Source organism: Alligator mississippiensis, chromosome 5 (genome assembly GCF_030867095.1).
Source record: "Alligator mississippiensis isolate rAllMis1 chromosome 5, rAllMis1, whole genome shotgun sequence".
Classification (NCBI taxonomy): Eukaryota; Metazoa; Chordata; order Crocodylia; family Alligatoridae; genus Alligator; species Alligator mississippiensis.
The window spans coordinates 6,193,967-6,220,838 of NC_081828.1; the positions used below are offsets into that span (position 1 = coordinate 6,193,967).

Genomic DNA, 26,872 nt, shown 5'->3' on the forward strand with positions numbered 1-26,872 from the left:
AATTCCTCCTTTATTAATCCGATTCCACTTTGTGCCCCCCTAAAGATTAGTGAAATCACCTACAGTTTCGATTTAACATTTTCAAGCTTCTGAAAGGTTTCATAGTTTCATACTTGGCTGGGTCAGAAGGGACCTGAGCAGATCATCAAGTCCGACACCCTGTCATGGCAGGAAAGAGCACTGGGGTCAAACGACCGCAGCAAGGTGTTCATCCAGCCTCCTCTTAAAGACCCCCAGGGTAGGAGCCAACACCACTTCACCTGGAAGTTGGTTCCAGATCCTAGCCGCCCTGACTGTGAAGTAGCGCCTCCTGATGTCTAGTCTGAATCTACCCTCTGCCAGCTTGTGACCGTTATTTCTTGTCACTCCTGGTAGTGCTCAGGGGAACAGGGACTCCCCCAATGCCTGCTGGTCCCCTCTGACTAGTTTGTAAATGGCCACTAGATCCCCCCTCAGCCTTTTCTTGTGGAGGCTGAACAGGTTCAGGTCCTGTGGCCTCTCCTCGTAGGGCCTGCCCTGCTGCCCCAGATCATGCAGGTGGCCTCTTCTGGACCCTCTCCATGCTGTCCACATCTCTCCTGAAGTGCAGTGCCCAGAACTGGATGCAATACTCCAACTGCAGCCTGACCAGTGTCGCATAGAGGGAGAGGATCACCTCCTTGGACCTGCTAGAGATGCATCTGTGGATGCTTGACAAGGTGTGGATGGCCTTCCTGACCGTGTCCCCACACTGTCGGCCCATGTTCATTTTGGCATCAATGATGACTCCAAGATCCTTTTCTGCCTCTGCACTGATGAGAAGGGAGTTCCCCAGCCTGTAGGTCTGCTGCTGGTTCTTCCTCCCCAGGTGCAGCACCTTGCACTTGTCAGTGTTGAAACCCATCCTGTTCTCATCCGCCCACCCCTGTAACCTGTCCAGGTCCGATTGCAGCCAATTCCTCCCTTCTAGCGTGCCCACTTCCCCCCACATCTTAGTGTCATCTGCGAATTTGAACAGGGTGCTTTTTACCCCCTCGTCCAAGTCGCTGATGAAGATGTTGAACAGCATGGGTCCGAGGACCAAGCCCTGGGGGACCCCACTGCCGACATCCCTCCAGGTCGAAAATGACCCGTCCACCACCACACTCTGGGTGCAGCCCACCAGCCAGTTAGTGACCCATCTGACTGTGTAGGTGTCGACACCGCAGTCCCCTAGTTTTTTATTGAGAATGGGGTGAGAGACAGTGTTGAAGGCCTTCCTGAAGTCCAGAAAGACTATGTCCACTGCTACACCTGTGTCTAAGTATTTTTGTGACCTGGTCATAGAAGGCCACCAGGTTGGTCTGACAGGACCTGCCTCTAATGAACCCGTGTTGGTTGCCCCTAAGCATAACCTCCCCTGCTTGCCCCTTGCAGACATGCACCAGGATAATTCTCTCAAAAGGCTTACCCAGGATCAAGATAAGACTAACTGGCATATAGTTTCCTGGGTCCTCCTTCCTCCATTTTTTGAAAATGGGGACCACACTGGCCCTTTTCCAGTCATCTGGCACCACACCAGAGCACCACGAGTGCTCGTAAAGCCGTGCCAGGGGTCCCACAATGACCTCTGCTAATTCCCTCAGCACTCTGGGGTGGAGATCATCAGGACCAGCTGACTTAAACACATCCAGTCCCTCCAGAAGTTCTCTGACTAGATCCTTACTGACCCTAGGCCTGGGTGCACCTCCCCTGGGGCCTGAGGAGGTCCTGGCAGACGGGCTGATCCAGTCCCTGCTCAGGAAAATGGAAGCAAAGAAATCATTAAATAGGTTAGCTTTGTCGTCTGGTGGGACAACCAGATTTCCTAACGTATCTTGCAGAGGCCCCACGTTACCCGATACTTTCTTTTTGCCCCCTATGTATTTAAAAAAGGACTTCTTGTTGTCCTTGATCTGGGTAGCTAGTCCCAGTCCCATCTCCCTCTGGCCTTCCTGACCGCCCCCCTGCAGCTCCGAGCAACCAAGGTATAGTCCTCCCTGGTGATGGCCCCTCCCTTCCATTGGGTGAACGCCTCCCTTTTAGCTGTATACTTTTGGTGAGCCATGGGGGCTTTGGCGCCCTCTTGCCCCTTTGATCCTTGTTGGGATTACCTCCTTTTGGGCTTGGAGGATCGTCTCCTTAAGGAACGACCACTCTTCTTGGACACCCGACTCCCCTCCCCTCCGGGACCTCAGTACCTCCCCAACTATTCTCCTTACCTCATTGAAGTCCGCCCTCCTGAAGTCCAGGGCTGCTGCCTTGTTGCAGGCTTTTGCCACCTTGTGCTGGATGGTGAATTCCAGCAGGGGATGATCGCTGTCACCCACGTGGTCGAGCACCCGCAGCCCCCTCACAAGGTCATCGCTGTGGCCAGCACCAGGTCCAACAAGGTGTCTCCCCTGGTGGGGCTGTGCACCTCCTGGGTTAGATGGAGGCTTACATACTTCAACTAACCCTAACAGACCTCGGTCCCTTTCCCTCTTATTCTACCCCTTTAAGGTTGGAAAAGTAATTTAGTACTATTAACTCCATTTTACAGAGACACGGAGATTTGACAACTTGTTCCAGGTCTCACAAGGAGTCAGGAGTTAAAGCTTCCAAGGTTGATGCTCAGATGACTAGACAACGCGGCCTCGGAGCAGCCCTTCAACAACCACTCCATGCCCTACCCCCAAGGTGTGTGGCCTTTGTCCTGAGGAATAAAACATCTAAGCCCGTTTCCCTGACCTGGAAATGATCCCACCATCAGCCATGGGTTTTGTTTATCACATCTGCTCTACCTTGTTTTCGGTTGTTTTTGTCCTTAAACAGACAGCTTGTGCCACCCTACCACTGGCCCGCAACCTTCATAAAGCAAACAAGGCCTATTGACACACCGTGGCATGTTTCCCAGAGCCATCATCTCTTCAGCTTGATGAATGAGCACAAGGTTACCGCATGTGGTGTCTTCAACGAGATGCAGCTAATTAAAGCCTACCCAAGCCCTTTACCTCAAATGTAAAAGTATAATGAGGAGATAACATTGTGATCGCTGTGCTGCAAATATGGCAGGAAGGACTGCGATGCGTAACAGGCGCATCTCAGGGCAACAGATGCAACTGTGCAAAAGGAGAGAAGGTTTTTACTGAATAAATCAGTAAAGCTGATTTTACTGAAGAAATCAGACAGGATTTTGAGCTGCAGAGTATAGTGACAGAAATACAATTAATCCCTCTGCGTCTTTCCAAAGCTTTTGTATCCTATAAACCGTGCTATGGGCTCCTGTAAAACATGGCCATTTTTAGCCATGCCTCATATACCCAACTCTTATTAAGCTGGACATTTTCTTGATATATTTATAGACATTTCTATGGCAATCACAGAATATCTGTTAATCCAATTTAAAATTAGCTCATTTAGATCAGGAGCTCTCTCTACAAGGAAAATGTCAGCCTCCATGTGATAGGGAAGGCTGTACACATGCATCATTACAGAAGACTTAACATCTAAAAATGGAAATCAAGATCAGAATAGCCATTTCTACTAGTCGGCTAAAAAAGCTAGAGAAAATCAGGACAAGCAGCAATATTACACTGAAGGTAAAGTTATATCTGCTGCATGCTGTGGTCATTTCTACAATGCTTTATCGCTGTGAGGCATGGGCACTTAATAAGAAGCGAGAAAACAGAATCGAGGCATTTGAAATGTGCTACTTTAGGAGATAGCTATGTGTCTGATACACTGAGCACCAGACCAATGACTCTATCAAGCAGCAAATCAGTCAAGAAACTGGAACCTATGAACTGTTGTTGGAGGTTGTGCAATGCAAGAAGCTGCAATGGTTTGGACACATCATGAGAAGGCCGGATGATCTTGCCAACACTGCAATGCAGGGCACAGTGGAGGGAAAGAGAAAAAGCGGTAGACCCAAGAAGAGCTGGGGAACCAATATGAAGGACTGGATGAGGCTTCAACTGATGGACTGCACAAAACTACCCAAGCAGGGCAGAGTGGAGGAGGGTTGTTATAGCACCCAAGATGCCCCGATGGTCGCAGTGGCCTTGGGACCGACTTGACTTGACTTGATGCATGCAACAACGCACTCGTGGTTATGCAGCAACTGGGTTGATAGGCAAGAAGAGGTCATCAAAAAATGGAAATGAACAAAACCTCTCTTTCCTGGTGTTATTCTTGATTCTGTCTCCACAGCTCTACAAGCACTGACCTAAAGATGCAGATAATCGTCACTTTTCCCTTTATCTCTCTAGATAATAACTGACAACAAAGGCCGAGTTTTTTGATCTCACTGAAACCTGAGTCCCACTCCCCACAACACCCTTGTGTCACCATTTATTTTTGTGCAAACCAGGTGTGTAACCCAATCACAATGAGTTTTGCACTCACTGCAAACAGAGATCAACGCTGATGCAATTTCCATGTATTAACTCACCCCTTCTGCTTCTGTGGCTTATAAGCCCTGCTGTAAAACATCCCCATTTCTGACCATACCTTGCAGATCCAGCTCCTAGAGTTATACATTTTGCTTCCACTTAAAAAAAAAAATTCAAAATATTTCATTTTTTCAAGCCGTAGATGACATTTTCCTTTTAACGTACCCACCCATGTTGAATTTTAATACAGAGCTTGGAAAAAGGTTAAAACAACCTGAAAGTAGAAAAAGATATTTCATTTCAAGGTCAGTTAAACCCTTCTGTTTGACCCCCAAATACTTTTTCCCCAAGAGTTTGAAGAAGTGGAGGCTAGTTTATGGTTTGCTTTGCTTTATTTCACCGCGGGAGGGAGGAAAAGTGCATTGCAAAGTATAAATCAATTATTCACACAAGTATAGTTAGGAGCTCTCCCTGCCACCTGCCACTAGCACAGCAGGATCTTCCCCCTTGGCTTGAGTGCTGCATCATGCAGAAACGTCACCATGGGGGAAGAGACCATGTCATATAATTCACTCATAAATGGACAGTTTGATACCTGGAGCCTGTTACTTTACCTATGTGTCCCACTCATTTGGCTGAAGAGTATTTAAACTGCTGTTGACATAAAGAGATGGAGAGCATGCTTGCAATGAAGGGTCCAGAATTGAAATCCTGCACCAGACAGGTTTCTTTTCTCTCTGATATCACAAAGGATTTGCACTTAGACAAAGCTGTTGTACCACACTCTGAGGTTTTTAGTAGTTTTATTTTAAGATGGTCCCCAAGTTCCTATAAATGGCTTTGGCTTTATATAAGGCAATGGCATTTTGCTCTTTCTAGTATATAGAAGAATTCACTTCCATGCAATTTCAGTGCTCACCTCCTGAATACAAAGTCTGAAGCAAAGAGTCAAAGGCAAAGGCAGTTGGTTGTTTTCTTGTCTAACTTTGCAAAGATTTGATAATGTTCTCTCTTTCTCTTTCTCTCCCACTTCTATTTTGTCTTGAGGCTCTGCATCTTGGAAGGCTGTGAAGCTGCTTGTGTGATTTTTATCTCCATGATTAAAGTGTTACACTTTATTGAGCTCTTTGCATCAGCACCAAAATCTGCAATGCAGGATTTTACATAACACTTCATTTTCTCCTCGCACCATTACTGTTATTAACCTGGTGGCAATAAACAGAAAATACAGCTTGGCTTATGATGTACTCCTGGGTTTTTTTTGTGTGTGAGCATAACCAAAAAAAAAGTGTGTGTGTGGGGGTGAGGGGGAGGACATGGAAATAGAAAAACAATACTAAACCTGCAGCCTGAAAGAAGATTAAAAGCATTGGTACAAACTTGTATTTTTGCAGCGCAGAGATCAGGAATTGTTCTCAAGCAACAATTAAACTTTCCAAGTAGAAGATTCTTGTTGGTCGGCCACTTCAAGGTATTTTATTGTTCTGATTGTTAGGTTAAATGACCAAATCTGGAGAAATGATATATATTAGGATGCACCATCAGGGTACCACTTGAATTCAAATGTCAGCACAAGGGGTATGTGCACGGATAACGTGGATGTGCATCGCTGCCCGGATGCACTAGAACCTACATCCTCCAAGATGCCAAATATCTATGGCTTTCACTGGGAAATAGGCACTGAAATCCAACAGAGGTGCCCAAATGCTTGTGACGATCTGGGGCTATGTTGCCAATGGAGAGCCCCTTTTTTCCCGCAAAGTGGAAGGGAGCAGTTGTTTCCAAGCAGAAGTATGACAGCTTTATTGCTCCTGTCCAGAAGTTTTGAATGCAGCATAGCAAGAGATATGAGGAAATATATAACCAATAATTTGTTGAGATGCTGGGAAGAACAAAAGAACGCTGAAAGGAGAGACTTACACCGAATGGGGTTTAGCTACAGGGAAGTCCATTCATTAGAGTGGCTCATACCAGGTGAGGTTTTCAGAAGTGCTGAAGTGATTGAGAAGCACACTGCAATTTTCCAAGACAAGTCCATTCCCATATGAATGGAAAGCCAATGGGACTAGTGCTCTCAAGTCCTTAGAGACCTTTTGGAAATCAGGACCAAATGTATTGACAGGCGTTCCAGAAGGCAGGCAAGGGAAGCCGTGTGCTTTGCAATTCTCCTTGGCTTGCCTAATCCCTATTTTTACACCCTCAAATTGCTGCTGGCACCTGGAAAATCATTGAAGCAAATCAGACCCTAAATCATTCAGCTCAAATGCAGCCTGCTGCCTGCACAGGGTAAAATGTGCCTCTCACCATGTGAACCCTTAGGAAAGCAGACATGGCTTGAGTTAAGTGTTATTGGTCCAGCTCATATATAATATAATTGTTTAGGATTAAATTGAGTTTTGCCGGATTGTTTTTGAAGGATTGTTTCTTTTTTAGCTGAAGCAAAAGCTTCTTAGGAAGTGCTCTGAGCTTCTGCCCCCTACTTACGTGGGTCCCTGCTCTTTACTCTTTATTTCGTACTTTCTCTTTTACTCCTAAATGCGGCAGTTTGAAATATAGCAGAACATTTTTCAGTCCGTCCGTGTGTTGTATGCTGTCAAGGAGATGAAATGTTACTGCTTTCCTCTGGAGAAGCTTAGGACATGATGGATGAAATGTCACAAATAATTAGACTTTTCCTATGAATTGAATTTTTTTTTAAACTTGTGTTTTCATGTCAACAGGTATGTTACAGATAGGCTGCGAAAAAGGACCGGGGGAAATTTCAGATTTCCTAGAGCAGAGGTAGTATAATATCAGATGTGCCCGGGCAGAGATCCTGCTGAGACAATTTCCGCACAACTTCCTCTGGCTCAGACAGAGTCATGCTACCATCAAGCTCTTTTGGTGATGGGATCGTTGCCTATGCAACATGACAGCCATGACTCCACCGGCTTGAGAAGAGCGAGCAAGTCACTCTCCGTGCCACGGGAGGTGGGTGGAGCAGGCAATGCAAAAGCCACAGGCAGATCCAAACTAGATGAAAAGCCCAGATCCAAACCAGATGAACAACCCAGATCCAAACCAAACCAAACCCACGGCCCATGTTGTCCATACCTTATCTCTGATGCTGCTCAGCTGACATAGTGACCTATCTGTTCAGCTAAAAAGCAAGTATTAGTGCAATAATCATATCCCTGAAGTTACCAGTACAACACTCAATGCCTTATGATAACAGGAACAGGAACTATGGTAATAAGCTGATGGAGAATAGGTTTAGGTTAGAGATCAGGAGGCAATATTTTAGTTAGGGTGGCCAAAATCTGGAACCAACTTCCCAGGGAAGTGGTCCTCGCCCCTACCTTGGGCAAATTCAAGAGGAGGTTGGATGATCACCTGTGTGGGGTCTTGTGAACCCAGCATTCATTCCTGCCTGTGGCAGGGAGTCAGGCGAGATGATCTGTTCACGTCCCTCCTGACCCTAGCTACTATGAAACTACGAAATAACAGCACCATGTTAGGAGACAATCCAAACCTTTATGGCTCTTCAAGACTACCGGAAACTTAATTCATATTTTCCCCTCTCCTTGGGAGAAAATGTACTGCTTATAGATTGTCAGTTCACCTAACGTGACAACTGAAAGTAAACCTTCCCCCCACCCACAAAATAGAAAAAACTCTGAAAATCTTCGGTTACAGATTTATACTTCACTTCTGGGTTTGGATACATCTACTGGCAACCCCCGCCTAATGTGGTTTCGCTTACGGCTATTTCGCTATAACACTCACTTTAAATAGATACCAGATTCCACTTAGCGCTCAGCGAGTTTCCTTATAACACTCGCAGTTGCCATCTTGGGTCATTAAAAACACTTGCAGTCACCATCTTGGGTCATCAAAAGCTTTTGGTTTTGCTTACCGCTCATTTTACTTAACACTCATTTTTTCAGGAGCCAATTAAGAGCGCTAAGCAGGGGCTGCCTGTATATGAATATCCCAAGATGTCCATATGCCAGCGAAATCAGTAGAAAAGCCATGCCTGTTTCCACTCTCCTCAGTCATTATCGTTATAGGTATTTTTAAAGCCCTTGTCATCCTAATCCCTTCGTTTATAAACCACCAGTTGTTATATGAAGTACACAGTAAGTGCTGGATCAAACACCATGGTGCGGCTGAGTTACTGCTCTGACATCTAGTATCACATAGAGTGACTTTAAATTGTACTTAGCTGGAAATGCTCGAAGAATGCAAAGCCATGACACGCTACTAAATCAGACCAATCAATGATGTAATGCTCCACTGAAAGAATCTATCAATAACACAAAAAGCTACAGAGAAACACCTCACGGAAATTATAGACTTTCCAGATCTCCCTTCCACTCCAAACCTACTACCGTTTGTCACCGGATCATCATAACCATACCGAGATTAGCAATGAAATAGGAAAACTTACTTACTGCTTGACATGGAACTGAAATATCTTTGTTGCATGTAGAAAGAAAGTTTAACACAATTTTTTTTTCACTCTACGGTCTCAGCTGATGAGAAGTTATTACTATGGAATGGATGCCGCTGAGATAATGAGCCTGAATGGGCACAGAAATGTAACAGAGAGGGTGTTACATCCAATGAATACATGTGTGCGCGGACTCATGAGCCAAAATACAATGAAATTTGTTTCTTTGAAGCACTAGCATCTCAGATCCATATTCTGAATAATCTGATATTTAAAAAAAAAATGGTTCAAGGAAGTGGTTAACATGTGTAAGCAATAGGAATAGGCTTTTTGCACCTTGGGACCAGAGACAGAGAGAGAGCATCTATTCATTTCATAAAGCAGCCAGCAGATATTAATTTTCCACCACTAACATCTTCCCCCAAATAATGCTGTACAGCCTATCGGTTGTATTGCAGCTTTCTTGCCATTCCTAATGAGCTGAAGCCATATAGCAGATTCCATATTTTGCAGGAGCCTATGCAGAAGAAGGTGAAGGGGGTACTCAGTGGATACTTCAGTGCCCCCCGGGTGTTTTGGTGGATGATACATTTCAGAGCCCTTTTGTATCACGTGTGCTACAGAAGTTAGAAAACCATCATACTTTTTCACTGCTTCAGAAATCAGCTAGTTTCTTAATAGGACCGAAAGATCACTAGCTAATGTTGTGTCATGCAAGTGCACGAGTCCCATCCAGATCATAACATGTCATTGATTAATCCTTTTATTTTACTAGGCAGGAGAGAAGGAGTCCCCATGACGGTGTTCCAGGTCAGATGGTTAATAAACTGCTAAACCAATAAAACACACATAGGCAGACACCAAAGCTATCAAACGTGGTGTGATGTAAGGCCATGTAGACTATAGAAAGTCTTGCGATGCTCCTGTCCATGGAAAAGTGCATAGAAAATGGGAATTATTATTATTATTGCTATTTAACAACAACAAGAAGATGCAGCATTTTTGCCAGTAAATCTCAACACTTTACAAATGGAATAGTACTATTATCCCCACTTTACATACGGGGCACAGAAATGAAGTGACCTGCCCAGTGTCACTTATAAGACCAGTGGCAGATGGGAGAAGAGAAAGCAGGCCATCTGGGTTCCAGTCCAGCACACTACTAGACTGATCTTATTCAGCATCTGATGAAGTAAGCTATTGATTACAAAAGCTGATGCCCCTCTGAACTGGTTAGTCTATATGGGACTACACAGCCCTCCCTTCTGCCTCATCCTATTATTGTTATAGTAACAGTTAATTGTTCCTTTCATGAATCTCAGCTCTAACATATTATAATGTGTGTAACAGCAGGAAGAACCATGGTCAGGGGACAGTCTGCAGAGCTGTGCTGACTGCTAATTTGGACTACAACTCCCCAAACCCCCCAGGGGCTGGGGAGCAAAGGAAAAAGGAAGAGGAAGCTTGAAACTGGAGTAAGGGGAAGAGAGACCAGCATTCACCTGGAACCTGGTCAGTCCTACACAACAAACAAAATCTATACGCTCCCTGTAGTGGTTTGCCCTGCACCTTATGGCCTGCGACCACCAATCCCTATTTGCCTCACTTGTGGGATAGTGCCCCTCAGAATCCCACTGCAGCCACCAATTTGTGCCAGCCCTTCAGCCCCAAAAACTGACATAAGAAGCAAAGGAGAGTTCCCACTTTTATATAGAAAATCATAGGGGTTAGGGTCACAAGCCAACAGGGCAAAGGGAAGGAACAGGTAAAAGGTAAAGAAACATCAATACTGTGATAACATATATTCAGCACCTTTGTTTCTACCCCGCTACACCTCCGAAGGTGTCCCCAGACAAGCCTTTAGTCCCTAGAGGACTCAAACAGCAGCCTGCAGCTACCTTCAAGTCTGAATCCAGCTCCTTCAGTCCACAGTCCTGGCTGACCAAGCCAGTGAGATCAGCTCCTCTCCGTACTCCTGTTTAGGGCTGACTAGGTTTCATGTGCACCCTGCTCTCTCTTCTCCTTACTCCAGCTTCAAGTGTCCTCTTCCTTTTTCCTTTGCCGTTTCTGGGAGCTGCCATCCACACAACTCTGCAGACTGCCCCTGATTTCTCCTGCTATTTCACATATTGCAATATGCTCTATCTCTAGTGCCCACATAGTACCAGGAGAGGTAACTGTGCAACTGTGATTTTCTCTTGTCCAGAAGTGGAAAGATGCTTGAACCTTTTCTACCAATTCCTCTGACACCCAGGAAAAGGCTGCACACAACTAGATCTGCATGGCTTCTAACAGCATCCCCCTATTTGAACAAAACCTCATTCAAATGCACGGGCCTGATTCATCATTATCTTTTACTGGGAAAGTATGTACACCAGGGCAGGTTGGAGTGCCCAGTGTGACCGTTCTGATGTAGTAGCATTTTTGGCACTTACTGCTCTAATGCAAATAATTCCATGGGCACAGGGCAGTGGGCAAGCAGGACCATGGGGATATTTAGCTAAGTGTGCAAGCCTTTCAGTCCTTGTTTCAATTACGGAGGAATGGCTTTGCAAAAGTAAAATCAAAATGCAATTACACCAAAATCAGCTAGAAAGATAAACAAGATACCTGTGTTACCGTTATGGTTATGAACGCCGAAAGGTAATATATATCCTTCATTTACCTTCTCACCAGGCAGCTGTTTGTTTACATTTTGCATTTCACTCAGTCTGGAAAGTGAAACTCATCTAATCGAGTTCCCCTCCACTTGAGAGTCGGGTTTTTTTTTCTTTCTACTTCCCCGGCAGCACCGGGGTCTTATGTTTGTATTTTGTCACTCAGCAGGGTAAGGTTTACATTCAAGACGTAATAATGGGAAATACATATTTAAGAAGCATGCGAAATAATGACTGGTGAGTCAGGGGCTCCCATTCAGCATTCTTCACATTTCAGGAACAACAGGATCCTGAATGAAATTGGAACGGCAGCAAATTTAAAACTGTTAAAAGCCTGCAACTTATTACATGCACACACGCACATCATCATCTGTAGAATTCCCTGCCATAAGATATTACCAAGTTGAAAAGCCTTGCAGGATTCACACAAGGCAGAGGCCTATATTTAGGTTATAAGAATATCTTCAAGATAAATATGAATTCTTCGACGGCAATAAGAACATCTGCAGGTTAAATATGTATTCTTAGACAGCATATAAAATCCTTTTGTGTCAACCCCAGATTCCTATAATTAACCAAGGGAAGGGAGAAGAAACTTCCCCATGAACGAGTTCTTCTGTCATCTCCACTATTCCCTCCTTTACTCATAGTCTTTATTTAAAACCAAATACCTCGATAAATATTCAATCTAGTTTCTGCTGCATGAAGCTTGGGTAATGCACAGAGGTCAAACTGGACTGGTGGCCTAATCTCTGCATCTGCCACTCATCTCCTATAATCTCATTGGGTTAAATTAGACCCGGGAGTGAAAATTTATTTCCTGCAGCTGTCTTGATTATTGCAACAGGATTAGAAAGGATAGTCTTGTGAGTCGAGCGTAGTGCTAGTTTGTGGGAGATGCGTGTTCAGGTCTCAGCTCCACCATGGACTTCTTACGTGACATCTACCCAGTCACTGAATCTCTGTCTCTCATGTGTAAAATGCAGCTCGTTACCTGGATTACAGGTGTACTTTGCAACTTGGCTACTGATAAAAGAGGCGTGAGACAGGTCTACCGCCTCACCTTTAATTGTTTACAGTTCCCAAACACAAGATGTATATTATATCTATAGATATATATCTGTCCCTGTGTTCCTCTGGTTACCTGGAACGCAGCAATATAGACTCTCACCATGCTTCCTGCGAAGCCTCAAGAAGGACAAAGAAGATGGCACATGGACAGTCTTCTTGGATCCGCTGATTTGTCCAATTTTTGCTCCAGTCCTCACCCCACCTTTATGCATGGTTTACTCTAACAAATATTCTCTGACTGGTTTATTCAAGTGTCTGTTTTACTGAGACTTTGCTGGGATTGATGTCCTTATGAAGAATCACAGGATGGGCAAGGCAGATTTCTTCTTTCCTTCCTTTACCATCTTAGAACGCAACTTAACCACCTTCCTGGCTGCTCTGCTCTTTTATTTTATGGTCTTCAATGACAAAACTGCTTGTTTTTAAAAAACTCATTTAAGAAACTTCACAAAGATATGCCTGTTGCAGCACAACTGTGCTGGGTTCATTTGGGAACATTAATCACCACTAACAGTCTTAAATTAAAGCTATAATGTACTGTGTTTGGGTTATTTAGCTCCCAGGCCTGCAGTTCTCTGTCAGGCCTTTCTGGCTTAACCTAAATAGCAGATTTCACCATTTGCTTAACCTGGCAGGTTGCTTGATTTAAACAGCCTGCTGAGATGGCAGTTGCAAGGCTTACAAGATTCATGTTGCAGCTACTTAAAAGTTTTAAGATGGCTTCGGCTCTGCAGCTTAGCTGCACTCCTGAAGCTTTTCCCAAGCCTTTAAAAATGGCCAAGGTTGACAACAGGAGAATATAACTCTCTTTGTGCAGTGGTGCTCATGGTTTGGGCTCCACGAAGGAGATCTGACCCCAGGGGCCCCATGCCGCCCTTGCCCAGCCGGGATTCCAGCTCTGCAGCCCTGTGCCCCCCCTGCCCAGGCCCTGCACTGCCCTGTGCACCCAGTGTAGCTTGGGGATCTGGACAGTTGGATGGAGGTTGAGTACCCTTGCTTTCACCTACCTTATCTATGTAGACTACGAACTCTCCTGAGAAGGAACAGTGTCTCAGGATGCAAATGCAGCATACAACACAATATCACCCACGTTTCAGCTAAGAATATAAGAAGTGCCATGCTGGGTTAGACCAAAGGTCCACCTAGCCCAATATTTTGTGGTGCAAGAGTGAATGCTTTAGATGGAGAGCCAGATATATCTAGAGTGATCTATTCATTACCGGATATATCTAGAGTGATCTATTCATTATATCTAGAGTGACCCTGTTCATTAGTCTCTGGCACCCACCATTATTTGCTTAGAAATCCCGGTGGAAACATCTTCAACTGTTCTGAGCTACGAACCAGAAGCAAGGGTTCCTAGACCCCGCTGTTTTATGATATACATCATTAAAGACAGTCCCTTTAGGCAGTGCTAGAATGATGCCATAGCCATGAAATACATAAGGGAGGATTTTTGTGGGTAGTTGGAGAGATTTAGAGGAGTCTTTTTTCAGGTCTGAGTGCAGAGCTAAAGAAGGGAACTTTATGCCCAAGAGCTGGTCTAAACCTCTCCCTGCTATCCAGTTGGCCTAATAATTAAAAAAAAAAAAGTTATCACCCACAAAACCCCTGTTCCTCTGGTGAATTCTGTAGTCTATATAGAAATATAGATGGTCAATAATAATGTATGGCCACATAGAGGCAAATATACACTTCATTTTGCTTTTGGAGGAAAGGTGTATGTTCAACTCCAAACAGCCAGAGCAGGACTGGCCATTTATTATATGAAGAGATATTGCTTATTTGAAGAACATCTTTATTTTGTGCTTAATGTACTATCCTTGCACTGAGTCAATAGAGGAGATGCTTCCCCCCCAACCCTTATATTTCAGCGATAACCATGCAAAGGATCATATGCTGTTACCAGTGAGTGTACCATAAATAATAGGTCATTTAGATTCCACATCTAGGTTGAGTTGTTTGGTTTTTTCTAATAAAAATATTTACTAAAAATGGAAGCCATTTCCAATGAGAAACAATTCGGAGATCAAACTGGAGTACGGTTGAAATGTTACCTTGCTGCGCGCACAATCCCAGAAAAGGGAATGAAGTTAATGTATAAGAACCAGACAATGAGGATGATTATGAACGGAGTGAAACCAGGCAATACAGTCTTCTTCCAAGATGACTAAATAGGACAAAAATCCATTAGTGTAAGTGAAAATGGAAATCATTTTTATAAAATTCTCTGTTTCAAAAGTCTGTAGTCAGCTGCTGCTGGTAACAGGGGAAAAGGTTGTTTTGGGTTGGGTTTTTTTTCCCCTGTTAACACAGATTTTTATCCTGACAATTTCCCTTTAATGTTACTTGAGTGTAGGTTACTCTGGCTGCACATCAGAAATATACCAGTTTGGAGGGTAATTTGAGGGCAGACAACCTAAGATTTTGCCAAGAAATGGCTGTCCTTTCTCTGCATTTCATGGCTCAGTAAGCATTCAGGTAGGAGATAGTTTTACAGGGATGTGTCTCTGTACATCCTTTACAGTCCTTATAAAACTGCTTGGATGGACGGCACATCCTGATTGCCTGGGGAGCGTTCAGGAGGGGTAGGCTAATCTATGTGACCTGCGTAGTTCAGGTGAAATTGCTGTGCAAGTTTCTAAATGGCCAACTTCATCTTTTTCTTTTCCATTTCCCTCTTCTGCGTGTATGAATGAGTCACACACACATACAATTTCTCTCTCTAATATACACAGACTCCCTCTAAGGTAGATGTATAGGGATATCCGTGCCCATCCAAACTCAGCATCCCATTCCATCTGTCTGTCTGCCTGTCTCACATGCACACATACACGTGTGTACACATACATACACACACACCAGGGACAGAAATTACACATAAACTGGTATAAGTGATCAGAAACCAGTTCAAAGCTGTAACACAACAGAAGTTCAGGGCCTATAAACAACTTTCAAAATGGCCAAAACTGGTTTAAGATAAACCAGGATGGACGCAGTATCAGACTGAACTGATTTAGGTTAAATCAGTTCATTGAACTTCTGTCCCAGATCCACTCCAGATTCAAATTAATTCTCAGTCCCGCAGCATCCCAGGATGCTTTGCATCTCCCCTGCAAACCCTCCCTGGTAGGGTGGGCGGGCCAGCCTTGGCCCAAGCTGCCTGCTCCAACCCAGAAGGGAGGCATGCTCTAACGCCCCCTGGCTTCTGGCCAGCGCCATTGCAGGCAAGTGGACTCAAAAGTGAATGTCTGTTCAGTTGCTGACCGGTTCAATCTACACAGCTTAAACTAACCTGCGAAGACTGAACTGATTCAGCCTCAGGTTTTCTGACTGTCTCTACTTAGCCAAAGAGAGACATGTGGTGTTGTGTCCTTATATTTGGACACAACTGTACATACTGTACTTTTCCTAGTCCACCCTACAGCCACACACCCTCCCACTGAATAAGGAGGTTTCCTACACCAGTGCTAAACACAGTGCCTGGTTTTTAGGAGTGCTGGGATGATGATGTTGCTGCGATGGTCTTGGAGATACGCAAGAGGCAAGAATTCTTGTGCGAGATCTTTGATTTTTTATGGGTTTTAGGAGACACTTTTTTGGGGATGGGGGAGATTAAAATTCTTGCCTAGGCCCCTCTGGGGGTGCTATCCCCTTCCTAGTAATTGCTCCCCTTAGTATGTGCATATATGATATTTAAATGACTTACGAGTTACCTCGTATAATTGCTCAGGCTTGGAGCCAAAGGGGCGGTTCCTTGCCAATTACAAGCCTGCATTTCACCTTGTCCTCCACAGCAGCATAATTTCAGCTGGCTGCTTGGATCTGCTGTCTAGGCTGTGGGGCACCATGTAACTCTACTCGCCGTTCCTACCCAGCCCCCACCCCTTGCTCACTCCCCGCCGTCCCCCCAGCGGAAACTGCCACCCGCCTGTACAAAGGAGGGGCTGAAGAATAAGGTGACAGTTCTTTAAGGAATGAATAAAAATGCAAATTAACAAACACCAAATTTGCTGTAAACATTAAATACTTCAGACATGAAACCTTCTGTGCTACAAGAGTGCTTTCAGCATTATCTATTCGCAGCAGCTCCTCTGCTCCTGAGGGTCATAAACACTGAGAGATGGAGCCAGGGAAAAAGCTCTAGTTGAAATTCAGCTCACAGCAAAAGCAATTTCCGAGTGTGCAAAGTGCTGTCAGCAGGCCTGATGTTTGTGTATGAAATATAGACAATATGACTGGCCCATCGGCAGTCACTGTCAGCCTGATGGATGGCGCCTGAAAGGAAGTAAAGCGGCTGCCGTTAGGGCCCAGTCTATCAGCTGCTTGAAGGAGATTCAGGGGCTTAATAGAGGCAAAAGTTTCTTCTAATCGGACAAAATTTCCAGCAATGTTCACAAAGAAAATAAAAGGAACAGCAACATGATACTCGGGGCCCAGGCAAGCCTTGCCGAGCTCCTTCGCAATACAAAACAGGAGGGATGAAAGCATTGCATGTTCAATACTGTGCTAGTTCTGTATCTCTAGTTCCCATGCTTTGGAGTATCTGCACACGCATCCTAAGAAATCTTCCTCCTCACAGAGGGAGCAGCAGCAAGTGTTTTCAAGGTCTGAATGCTTCACACACAATCCTGAAGCATTTGAACGTTGTCCTTTTTAGCCTTTGCACTTCTTTATTTTCTGTCTGTGATTCGGTTGCATGTGCCAAGCCTAATTTTCATATTCAGGGAATGAGAGCTTGTATATGGGCACTTAAAATCAGTGCTCTCCTGAAATAGGTTCATCAGTACTAATTGGATGAGCCACCCAATACACAGTGCAAATGTCCTCTCCAGCTATTCACATCTGAACACTGGCTCTAAAGATTGTGTGCAATGTTATCCCAGGTATAGCATCAGGGCGTACTATATACAGGACCTTTTCAACACAGGCATAGCAAGCAGCAAGAGAGGTTTATGGTGGATATTAGGAAAAAATTCTCAGTGGGCAGGTGGTGAAGCACTGGAACAGGTTACCCAGAAAGGTGATGGACTCTCCATCCTAGGAGGTTTTTTAAGCCCCTGGTATACAAAGCCTTGGCAGGGATGATGCAGTTGGGGATAGTCCTGCTTTGAGCAGGGGGTTGGACTAGATGACATCCTGAGGTCTCTCCCAACCCTCATTTTCTATGACAGAGCGTACAGAGCAACATCTCACTCCCTGGCTCATGCTCCCGATCTTTTATCCCATGATATTAGCTGAAGATCCACAGAAGGAGAGATATTCAGAGGATGCCCACTTAACTGCTAACCCATGTGCCAGGAAGCTCAAAGGACTCTGAAATATCACTGACCCCCACAATAAACATGAGTGGTCTTCATTTAGACAATCCTTAAAAGTTGGGATTCAAGCCAGGAGCCAAAATAGCGCAGAGCTTGAAGATGTCTGGATCTGCAATAATGACATTAAATCCAAGAGCGATGCAAAAGGGTTAAACGTGCACCCAGTTCAGAAACTATGGTCTGTGCGTTTTCTTCAAAAACTGTGACCGTGGTCATTTTTATAGAGTAAAAATGAAAAGGAAGTGAGGATTGTTAAGCCTCTTCAAGAGGAGGCTCGACAATCACCTGGCTGGGGTTGTCTGACCTCGGTCCTCTTTCTTGCCAGGGGCAGGGGGTCGGACACGATGATCCGTTGGGTCCCTGCTGACTCTATAATTTATGAAATCTATGATTTCTCACTCAAAAACTGGGACCATTGCTCCATCTAAAAAGGACCAGTTTTCATTGAATAAGAGACCAATTATCCAGCAAGACATAAGAATGTTTCATAAATATTAATTTTGAAATGTGTCTGGGGAAAAAAACCCTAGCCATTTCACATATATCAGAGCTCCAGAAATGACTTATAGATATGTGGCCCAGCTGGTTACAGGTGACAATCCCTCAACTCCTGCTTGTAATCCAATATGGAAATACAAACACTTCTTCCTTGAACTTGCCCAAAGCTACAAAGCGAAGCAGTGGTCAAATCAAGAAGAGAATCTATTAAAAATGGACCTGAACTGCAAAGTTCAAAGTTCGAGCTGAGCTTCTACAACATTTGGTGGTGCTTTCATCCCAGGTTATGATTTCTAGTTGCAGAGAGACCCCAAAATTGAAACACAGGTGGGTCGTGCCTCTACAAGGATGGGACGAGAACTGGCCATTACTGCACTCATCCTGGGTATGTGATAAGAGTGCTGGGCTCGCCCTGAGCCGTGGCAGCATTGCTGCATAGCTCACATTTTTACGCAGCGTTCAAACCTGCCACTCAAGAGCACTCCCAACTCAGCGACTGACACTGAGCCTTTTAAAGGATTGCTACCTCTATAACAGGTTTTATACCACACTACTTTACCCTATTACCGGCACCTGATGAAAATGGCTATCCTATTGAACTCAACAGTGGGCCATTAGAAGCGTGTCACATTATATTAACTAGGCAATTAAAAAAATATACCCAGCCAGCCACAACAATGAGCAGGCAACTAGGCACACAATGAGAGTCTGCCTTTTGTTTTCAAATCCCCAAATTAGTTTTGAAAGGCCACTTTCAGCCTGCAGTTAAGGCCAGATTTCTCCTCTGCGTGGCAGCGAGTGGAGGAAATCTCTGTGCTAACCTCCTGAAGCTGATTATTTATGATAAGTGAGTGACACTGGACTGATACGCAAAAGGCAAAAGCCTGAGAGCTGCCTTGACCTCGAAGGACGAGATTTTCCATGCATCATGCTGACAAACTCACTCGATTCGGCTCCCTCCTTTCTGCTTGGAAAATTAAACCCGTAAGTAAATGAAGCAGCATTAGTAACAAAAGGTTGCGGGGCGGAGGGGGGCAGTGATGCAACGACACCCAAGCTGTTTATTTTAAGACTTCAGCGTCACTGAAATTCCCCACCAGAAAAAGAAAGAATGATTTTTTAACTATGGTGTGGGAGGCATTTTGGAGAGCTGGGAGTCATTTAAAACACAATATGATTTTTTGATGAGACTGCCAAAATGAAATGCCCCTGGATTTCAAAAAAAAAAAAAAGGGGATGTTAATTTACATAGAAACAGAGCTGTCAGGCATCCCTGGCAGAGCACAGGATAACAATTCATTGGGTAACAACTCCCTTGTTAGGAAGATGGCAGCAAGAAGCAGGATCAAGGGGCTTCGTTTTCCCAGCACAAGGGAAAGCTTCTGCGCCACTTTTTTAAAGAAACGGCGTGCATTTTCTCGGTCGTTCTGTTTGGTGCTTTTCTGACTTTGCATTTGTCTACAGTCATTAGGACCCGACTAAGAATCACTTAAGAAGGCACCGGTGTGAAGCAAGCACGTGTCATTGGGGAAAAGTGACTCTTATACCCTGCCACACTTGCAGAGAGAGGTCTGAGTCATGGGTTTGAACCCAGAATTCAATCTAAAACTCCTTCGGATGTGGGGAGGGGATGTTCAGATATAGCAGTTTGGATTGCCTGAAGAGCTGAGAGATTTTGTTGACATAGCTAGCGATAAGGGTTGCCTTGCTCTTTGGGTGCCTGCCTTGGAAAACTTGGAAAGTTTGCAGGAAGCATTTGCCCACCAAAAATCAGGTCCCAGTAGGAGGTTTGCAGGTTCACACCCGAAAAATCAAGAACAAGCCTCATTCCTGCAACTCCCCTATGGGGTCGGTATGCAGATTAAAGGGTGTCTGAGGAAGCACAGCACATGCCAGGTATACAAGCTACACGTCTTCTTGCCACGTTCCCTGAATTTCCAACTAGAGCCCTCTTCTGATACATGTGTACAGCCAGCGGCACAAGTTACCCGCAAGTGCATATAAAGAATATTAAGTTAACTAATTTCTCAAGGTTGAAAGTCTTTTACATCAGCTTCCTCTGCCTATAAACTGTCCCCAGGACTGCCAGTCTCTCTACTTTTACATGTACCCAGAATTGGATTCTTAAAAATTCATAAGAACATCACCTCAAATTTTGATAAAAATGAGATTATTTTTAATCCAGCTCCCTACTCTTTCTCTCTAGCCATGTGTTCTTTGTTAACTTAAAATATTACGTCGTTTTTAAACATACGTCAGAGCTTCACAAAGCAGAAGAGGAATCCGCTATGGTGATAGAGGAAAACTGTGAAATCTGTAAGAGGCACAAAATACCTCACAGACATAGCCAAATAGAGTAATTTGTCCATACATTCAGTGGTACTCAGTGGCCCACTGGTCATGCTGCATACATTGGGCATTTTCTCCTCTGAGGAGGGGATTTATGTGCAACTCATATTCAGTCACGTGGTCCATGGCTGCTTATAAGTTCTTGTAAGCACCTGTTGCTCATCTTACTTACATTTTTATCAACTTGAGTTTTGCCATTGACTTCAGTAGGAGTAGGTTGAGAGTTAATGTCTTCAAAAAGGAACTCTATCAATGGAAGGAAATAAAGCCGTTTGAAATTTTTGTCTCACCTTTTTATTACAGGGGGTGAAAACAAAGACTTTGACAAAGTTGAAGGTTTTTTTTGCGAGAAAATGCTCATTTCTGCCAAAAACAATTGCTTTAAAAAAAAAAAAACAAAAAACAACGCCCCCAAAATTCTGCAAAAAAAAGGGGGAGGAAAACAGTTGTCTTTGAAATGGTTAATGAAAAATAAAGTTGATATTTTTAGATGGCCATAAGATTGGCTTTTCTGCTACTGCCAATGGTTGCGGCTCTGATGCGGCCGTTAGTCACACCCACGGTACAAAATGTTCCATATCAGACACCGAACGGTAGGTAGGCCATCGTTAACAAAAGGCTGCAGTTGAGGAGGAAAAATACTGCTCGAAATATCCCCTATGATTATAAATATGGAGCAAGAGTCTGAGGAAGTGCATTCAGTGGTGCCGTTCTGGGAATACAGGCAGTCCTCAGACTTACGACACAATCGGTTGAAAACTGCATCTTAAACCGAAACATTGTAACTCAGAACCGACTTTCCCATAGGAAACAATGTTATAAATGGGGGATCGGTTCCTGAACCAAGGCCCGATACCCTATTTTCACCAAAAATAACTCAGAATTTTGCACTCAATCAATTATAGATAAGTAATATAGCTACATTAATATATTTATATTGTAAATAGCAATCATATTGATTGGGAAGGACTTCTTTGAGGTGACTTTGCTGGACTTCTTGAAGGGTTCTTGGCTGGAGTCTTCTCAGGCGTCCTGGCTGCAGGTTTTTCTGGAGTCTCGTCTGCTTTCTTAAACAAAGCATCCAAGGAAGCTTGGACAGATGTTCTCCAGGGAGATGGGCGATGCAGCAAACTTGCTCGCTGGCGTGGCAGCACATTAGACCGAGTATCGTAAAGTCAAAACTGACATCAGAAAGTCGAAGCAGGGTCCCAATTTATAAGCGGCGTAAGTGTGAAACGTGGTAACTCGAACTGTTGTAAGTCGAGGACTGCCTGTAACAGGTACCATCTTGTGGACCAACAAGTAGTAATGGAATCGTTTCAAACACACGTCTCTTGAAGGTTCACTAAGTGAAGTGCCTCTTTCTGGTCTATGGATGATTCCATGAAGCGCAACTCTGATCTAATAACGGGATTCCTCTTAGCTTATAATGTTGAAGAAACTCACTAGCAAAACAGAAAGGAAGGTTTCTTAAAAAGTAAACGTGTGGGTAGAGTAAGGAACAGTACTTCACTGGCTGTGGGGGTGGACTAGATGATTTAATAGATCATTCCTCTCTCTAGCGTCTGTGATTCTACAGTAATGGCAAATGCTCACAAAGCTAGTACGGGTGACTCAGAAGTTATCTGCATTTTGCAAACATACCTTCCCCCCACAACTTTGTCGCTGTTTCTGGAATTCTCTGGGGAACCGATTTTGGAAGATGCTATGAATCCTCAATTCATATTTACCTCGGTGGGAGTCAAAACTCTCAGCCCCTTGTGTGAGGCCACTAATAACTCAAAGCATTATACATCCTATGGATGTATTCTACACCATTAGCTGATATTTGAACACAATATATTCTGTTGAAGTATTAGCTAGGGAGCAAGTATTAATTTTGATGAAGTAAGATGAGGGACTCAGAGAAACTACAGTTATTCACTGAGCCACTTTGGGACACATATTCAGTATAAATAAAGAAAATTAAGCTATTCTAGCATTGTGTATGCCATGCTATATTTTTGATTGGGACAGAGCCTTCAGCCTAAAAAAGTCCTTCTTTTCAATGGTTTGCAGCTTTCCCCTGTGACATTTTGGGGCTGAATTTTCTAATGATTGTTCTCATGCCAAAAATCATTTAGGCAAACAAATAAGCAAGCTGGTGAAGAAAAATAATTAAAACATTTGAGTTACCAAAGCATGGAAAGGAAAAATGGTGTTTTTGATGCCTCTCACAGCTCCAATTATCCAGATATTCTATTTTTTGTTGGGAGTAGCAAGGAGGATGTAGGGATAATCAATCAGTTAATTTCAAAATCGCCTTCAATATAAAACAGGAATTTAGTGTGCACCTAGTCCTCCACAAGTAAAGTTATTCTTCCTCAACAGCATGCTATGTGATTACACTAAACGTGATCCAACTGGGATAACCCAGATATGCATACAGCATATCACCCTGATTATAGATATTTATACAGAAATTGGACAACCCTTTATGGACTAAAACCTTCTTTTGCATCCTCGCATAATCCCTTAATCCCTGCATAAATCTCTAATTTTTAGATTCATAGGATTGGAAGAGCCCTCAAGTATCTTGTAGATTCCCCTGCGTAAATGTGCTGTTCCCAAAATAATAAATAGTTCTTGTTCTTGGTGGTTCTTTGCAGACAAAGAAGTTAGGAAGGTAACTGCCCGCACCAGTTGCGGGCCCGCTGATGACTAATCAGTCCAATTACAGAGAGGCAAATCCTGCTACAATGGTTACACATGCATAGCTGATTGATGCTAGATAAGGGTGTATCTTTCCTCCTACTCTTCTCCTCGATGCTGACATTCGAAGAGTTTGTAGAGTCTGCTGTAGAGTCTGCCGAAGGCACTGCTATCTTTTGAAAGTCTGTTGTCTACCCCCTTGTCAATGGTGGCATCATATGAGATGACACTCCCCAGGTAGGTAAACTGCTTGACAGCATTTAGCTCCATTCCTTCGATAGTCATCTTTGGTGGCACGTAAGCTTGGCATGAAGCTGGCTGATGAAGAACTTCTGTCTTCCTCAGGCTGATGGTGTTGTGCTGCAGTAGCAAAGCAAGTGGTCAAGTGCTGCAAATCGTGTTGTGTGGGGGCCACCAGAGCACAATCATCTGCAAATAGAAGTTTCTGGATGAGTTGTTGTGAGGTCTTTGTGTGAGCTTGTAGTTGTCTGAGACTGAAGAGGTTTCCATCTGCCCAGAAACGGGTGTAAGCACCTGCCCCAAGATTACCCGACGCTTCCTGTAGCATCATGGTGAATAAAATGGTGAACAAAGTAGAGGTAAGTACACACCCTTGCTTAACTCCACTGGAGATCAGGAAGGGACCCGAGAGGTTGCTCTTGTACTTGACTTGTCCACGCTGACTGTCATGGAGTTGCCTGACCATGGTGAGGAACAGTCTGACTGTTATTCTGGTACGGGGTGACCATTACAGAATGGTGATTTTGTGGGATTTTCCCCTGCTTCCAGCAGGCTTTAAAGGGTTCATGCAGCCTTGAGAGTAGGGCGAGCGCCATATTTCAGGGCTTTGGGTAGATTTCTATCAATTCCAGGGGGTTTGTTGCTTTCTATCTGTTTGATAGTGGTGAAAGTTTCTTCCAGTGTAGGACGCTAAATAAAAGCTCATCAAAATGCTTGTTGTAGGATCAGGCAGACAAGCTTCCTTGGGTGAATCTGATATCTTTTATTAGACCAACCCAAATAGTTGGAGAATAGTTGTAGGATCATTGTGTTGTGGTAGCTGGGACGATCCAGGGAACATGTCTAACAAACCTTGTTTCTTGCATATCCAAATGCTTATCTTGTGGAACCTGAGATCCATTTATTGGGTTTTTTAAAAGATGAATACAGGTCCCTAAGCCATTAAGCTCATAATTTTTCCCAGAATCATAGAAATGAAGGGCTGGAAGGGACCTCGAAAGATCGAGGCCCACCCCCCTGCTCTGGGCAGGAATACTGAGGAGATCAAATGATCCCAGCAAGGTGTCTGTCCAGTCTCCTCTTAAAGACTTCCAAGGTTGGGGATTGCACCACCTCCTTGGGAAGTCTAATCCAGATTGTAGTCGCCCTTACTGTAAAGAAATTCTTCCTTACATCCAACCTGGAACCATCCTCTAACAGTTTATGGCCATTGCTCCTCGACTTCCCTGGGGCGCCTTAGTGAACACAGTTTTTCTCCCAGCTCCCAATATTCACTCCTTACATACTTATAGATGGCCACCAAGTTTCCCCTCAGTCTTCTCTTCCCCAGGCTGAACAGTCCCAGATCCCTTGGTCTTTCCTCATATGGTTTGTCCTCCAGGCCCTTAATCATTCTTGCGGCCCTTCGCTGGACCCTTTCAAGATTTTCCATGTCTTTTTTGAAGTGCGGCACCCAGAACTAGACACAGTCCTCCAGCTGGGGCTCACCAGCGCCGAGTAGAGAGGAGGAGAGGATTCCTTAGCCCTGTTCATGATGCATCAGCTAATGAATCCCAGTATGCTATTAGTTCTGTTAACTACAGCATTGCGGCTCACGTTCATCTGGTGATCAACCATAACCCTGAGGTCCCTTTCAGCCATCGTGCTGGCCAGGACATCTCCTCCTAACCTATATCCACGTTGTTAGTTACTTCTCCCCAGATGAAGCGCTCTGCATTGATCCTTATTGAACTGCATCTGGGTTCCACTCTGCCCACCTTTCTAGCTTGTCCAGGTCTGCTTGGATCCACATCCTATCCCTTAGCATGACCGCTTCTCCCCATAACTTAGTATTGTACACAAGCTTGGCCAGCGTGCTTTCCGCATCCTCATCTAAATGGTTGATAATGATGTAGAAAAGCACAAGGCCAAGAAGCGAACCCTGTGGGACACCACTGGCCACCTCCCACCAAGATGACAGCTATCTTGATAGCACTTGATAATGCAGTCATCTTGATAGCACTCCTGTGGAGTAAAGAATTGCTTTATCTCCATTGTACAGTCGGGAAACAGAGGCACAAAAAGCAACTAATAACTTGGTAAAGTTTGCAGCAAGCAGGGAATTTAACTAGGTCTTCCACATCATGGACCAGCACCTTAACTACCGGATCATCTTCATTGCCCATAGATAATAAGGAAGTCCTGCTCCAAAAGCCTGACAACAACCTGAACACTTCCTCATAGGAAGTGGAGTACAGAAAGATTAGGGTACATAATAAAAGGAGAGATCCAGAAGACCACCTTAACACATACCTTACCAACAAAGGAAGTGAAAATTCCTGTGGTTAGTTCCTGTACCAAAGGCCTGATCCAAAACCTGCTGAGGTCAACAGCAGGCAGCTTCCTTCAATATACTTTGAATCAGGCTATAGGTCTCCTATACGGCAGAAGGATTATGCTCCTTGCTGTCCACTGATATCTCTATCCTACCACAAATTACAACAAAAAAAAAGGAACATTTTCTTTCCTATTTATACTTCGTAGACATCGGTGAATTTAGTTATTTAATTTACGCCCCAAATTTTAGGTGGAACGAATGAAGAGTGTTATTTGTTGCAATCCATTTAGATACACATTTACTCTTGTTGTGTGGCTTCATGATTTATGCATGTTGCCATCACTCTTGTAAAAACATTGCCTCGTTCCTCAGACACCATTCAGGAAAAAATGCTGCTTCCCATTTAATATCTGAAAAAGGGACAGAGACACAGAGCGACTCATATTTCTTTCTAACTCCAAATTATAAATTCAGCAATGGAGGGTACTGTATAAATATCCAGCATTTCAAGCTTTATTTCACACACATTCAAAGACCCAGTTTAAGTCGTGAGCAGTGGAGCAGTTAAAATCATTGCAGTTTCTGCCTTTTTGTATAGCTTGGATTGTCCCTTCGGAGGGCGATGGTATCGGGAGACAAGCTCATCAGCATGCGTGCATAGGCTTCCTGACTTCATGGCCTATGAAAATGGCTCTCAAACTTTTCTGTACTTTGATCCTATACTACAACAGAAAGGGAGAGGGAAAAAATAAAACAGGGGGGTATACTTCCCTGGTATGCCAGGAAGCCCTCTCCCATTCGGCCAGAGAAAGTGAGAGGTGGCTTTACACAGGAAGGCATAGCTACATTATATACATCTGGTTAGCTTATAAGGTGCAAATCTACTCTGCCTTCCCCTTTGACACGCAAGAAGTTTTGCAGCACAC

General features: G+C 44.1%; 1 protein-coding gene across 1 annotated transcript in view; it reads right to left on the bottom strand.

The window, feature by feature from the left end:
* Positions 1 to 26,872, bottom strand: part of LOC102572691 (BEN domain-containing protein 5) — a 1,452,508-nt gene that overhangs the window by 145,679 nt on the left and 1,279,957 nt on the right. The window lies entirely within an intron of this gene.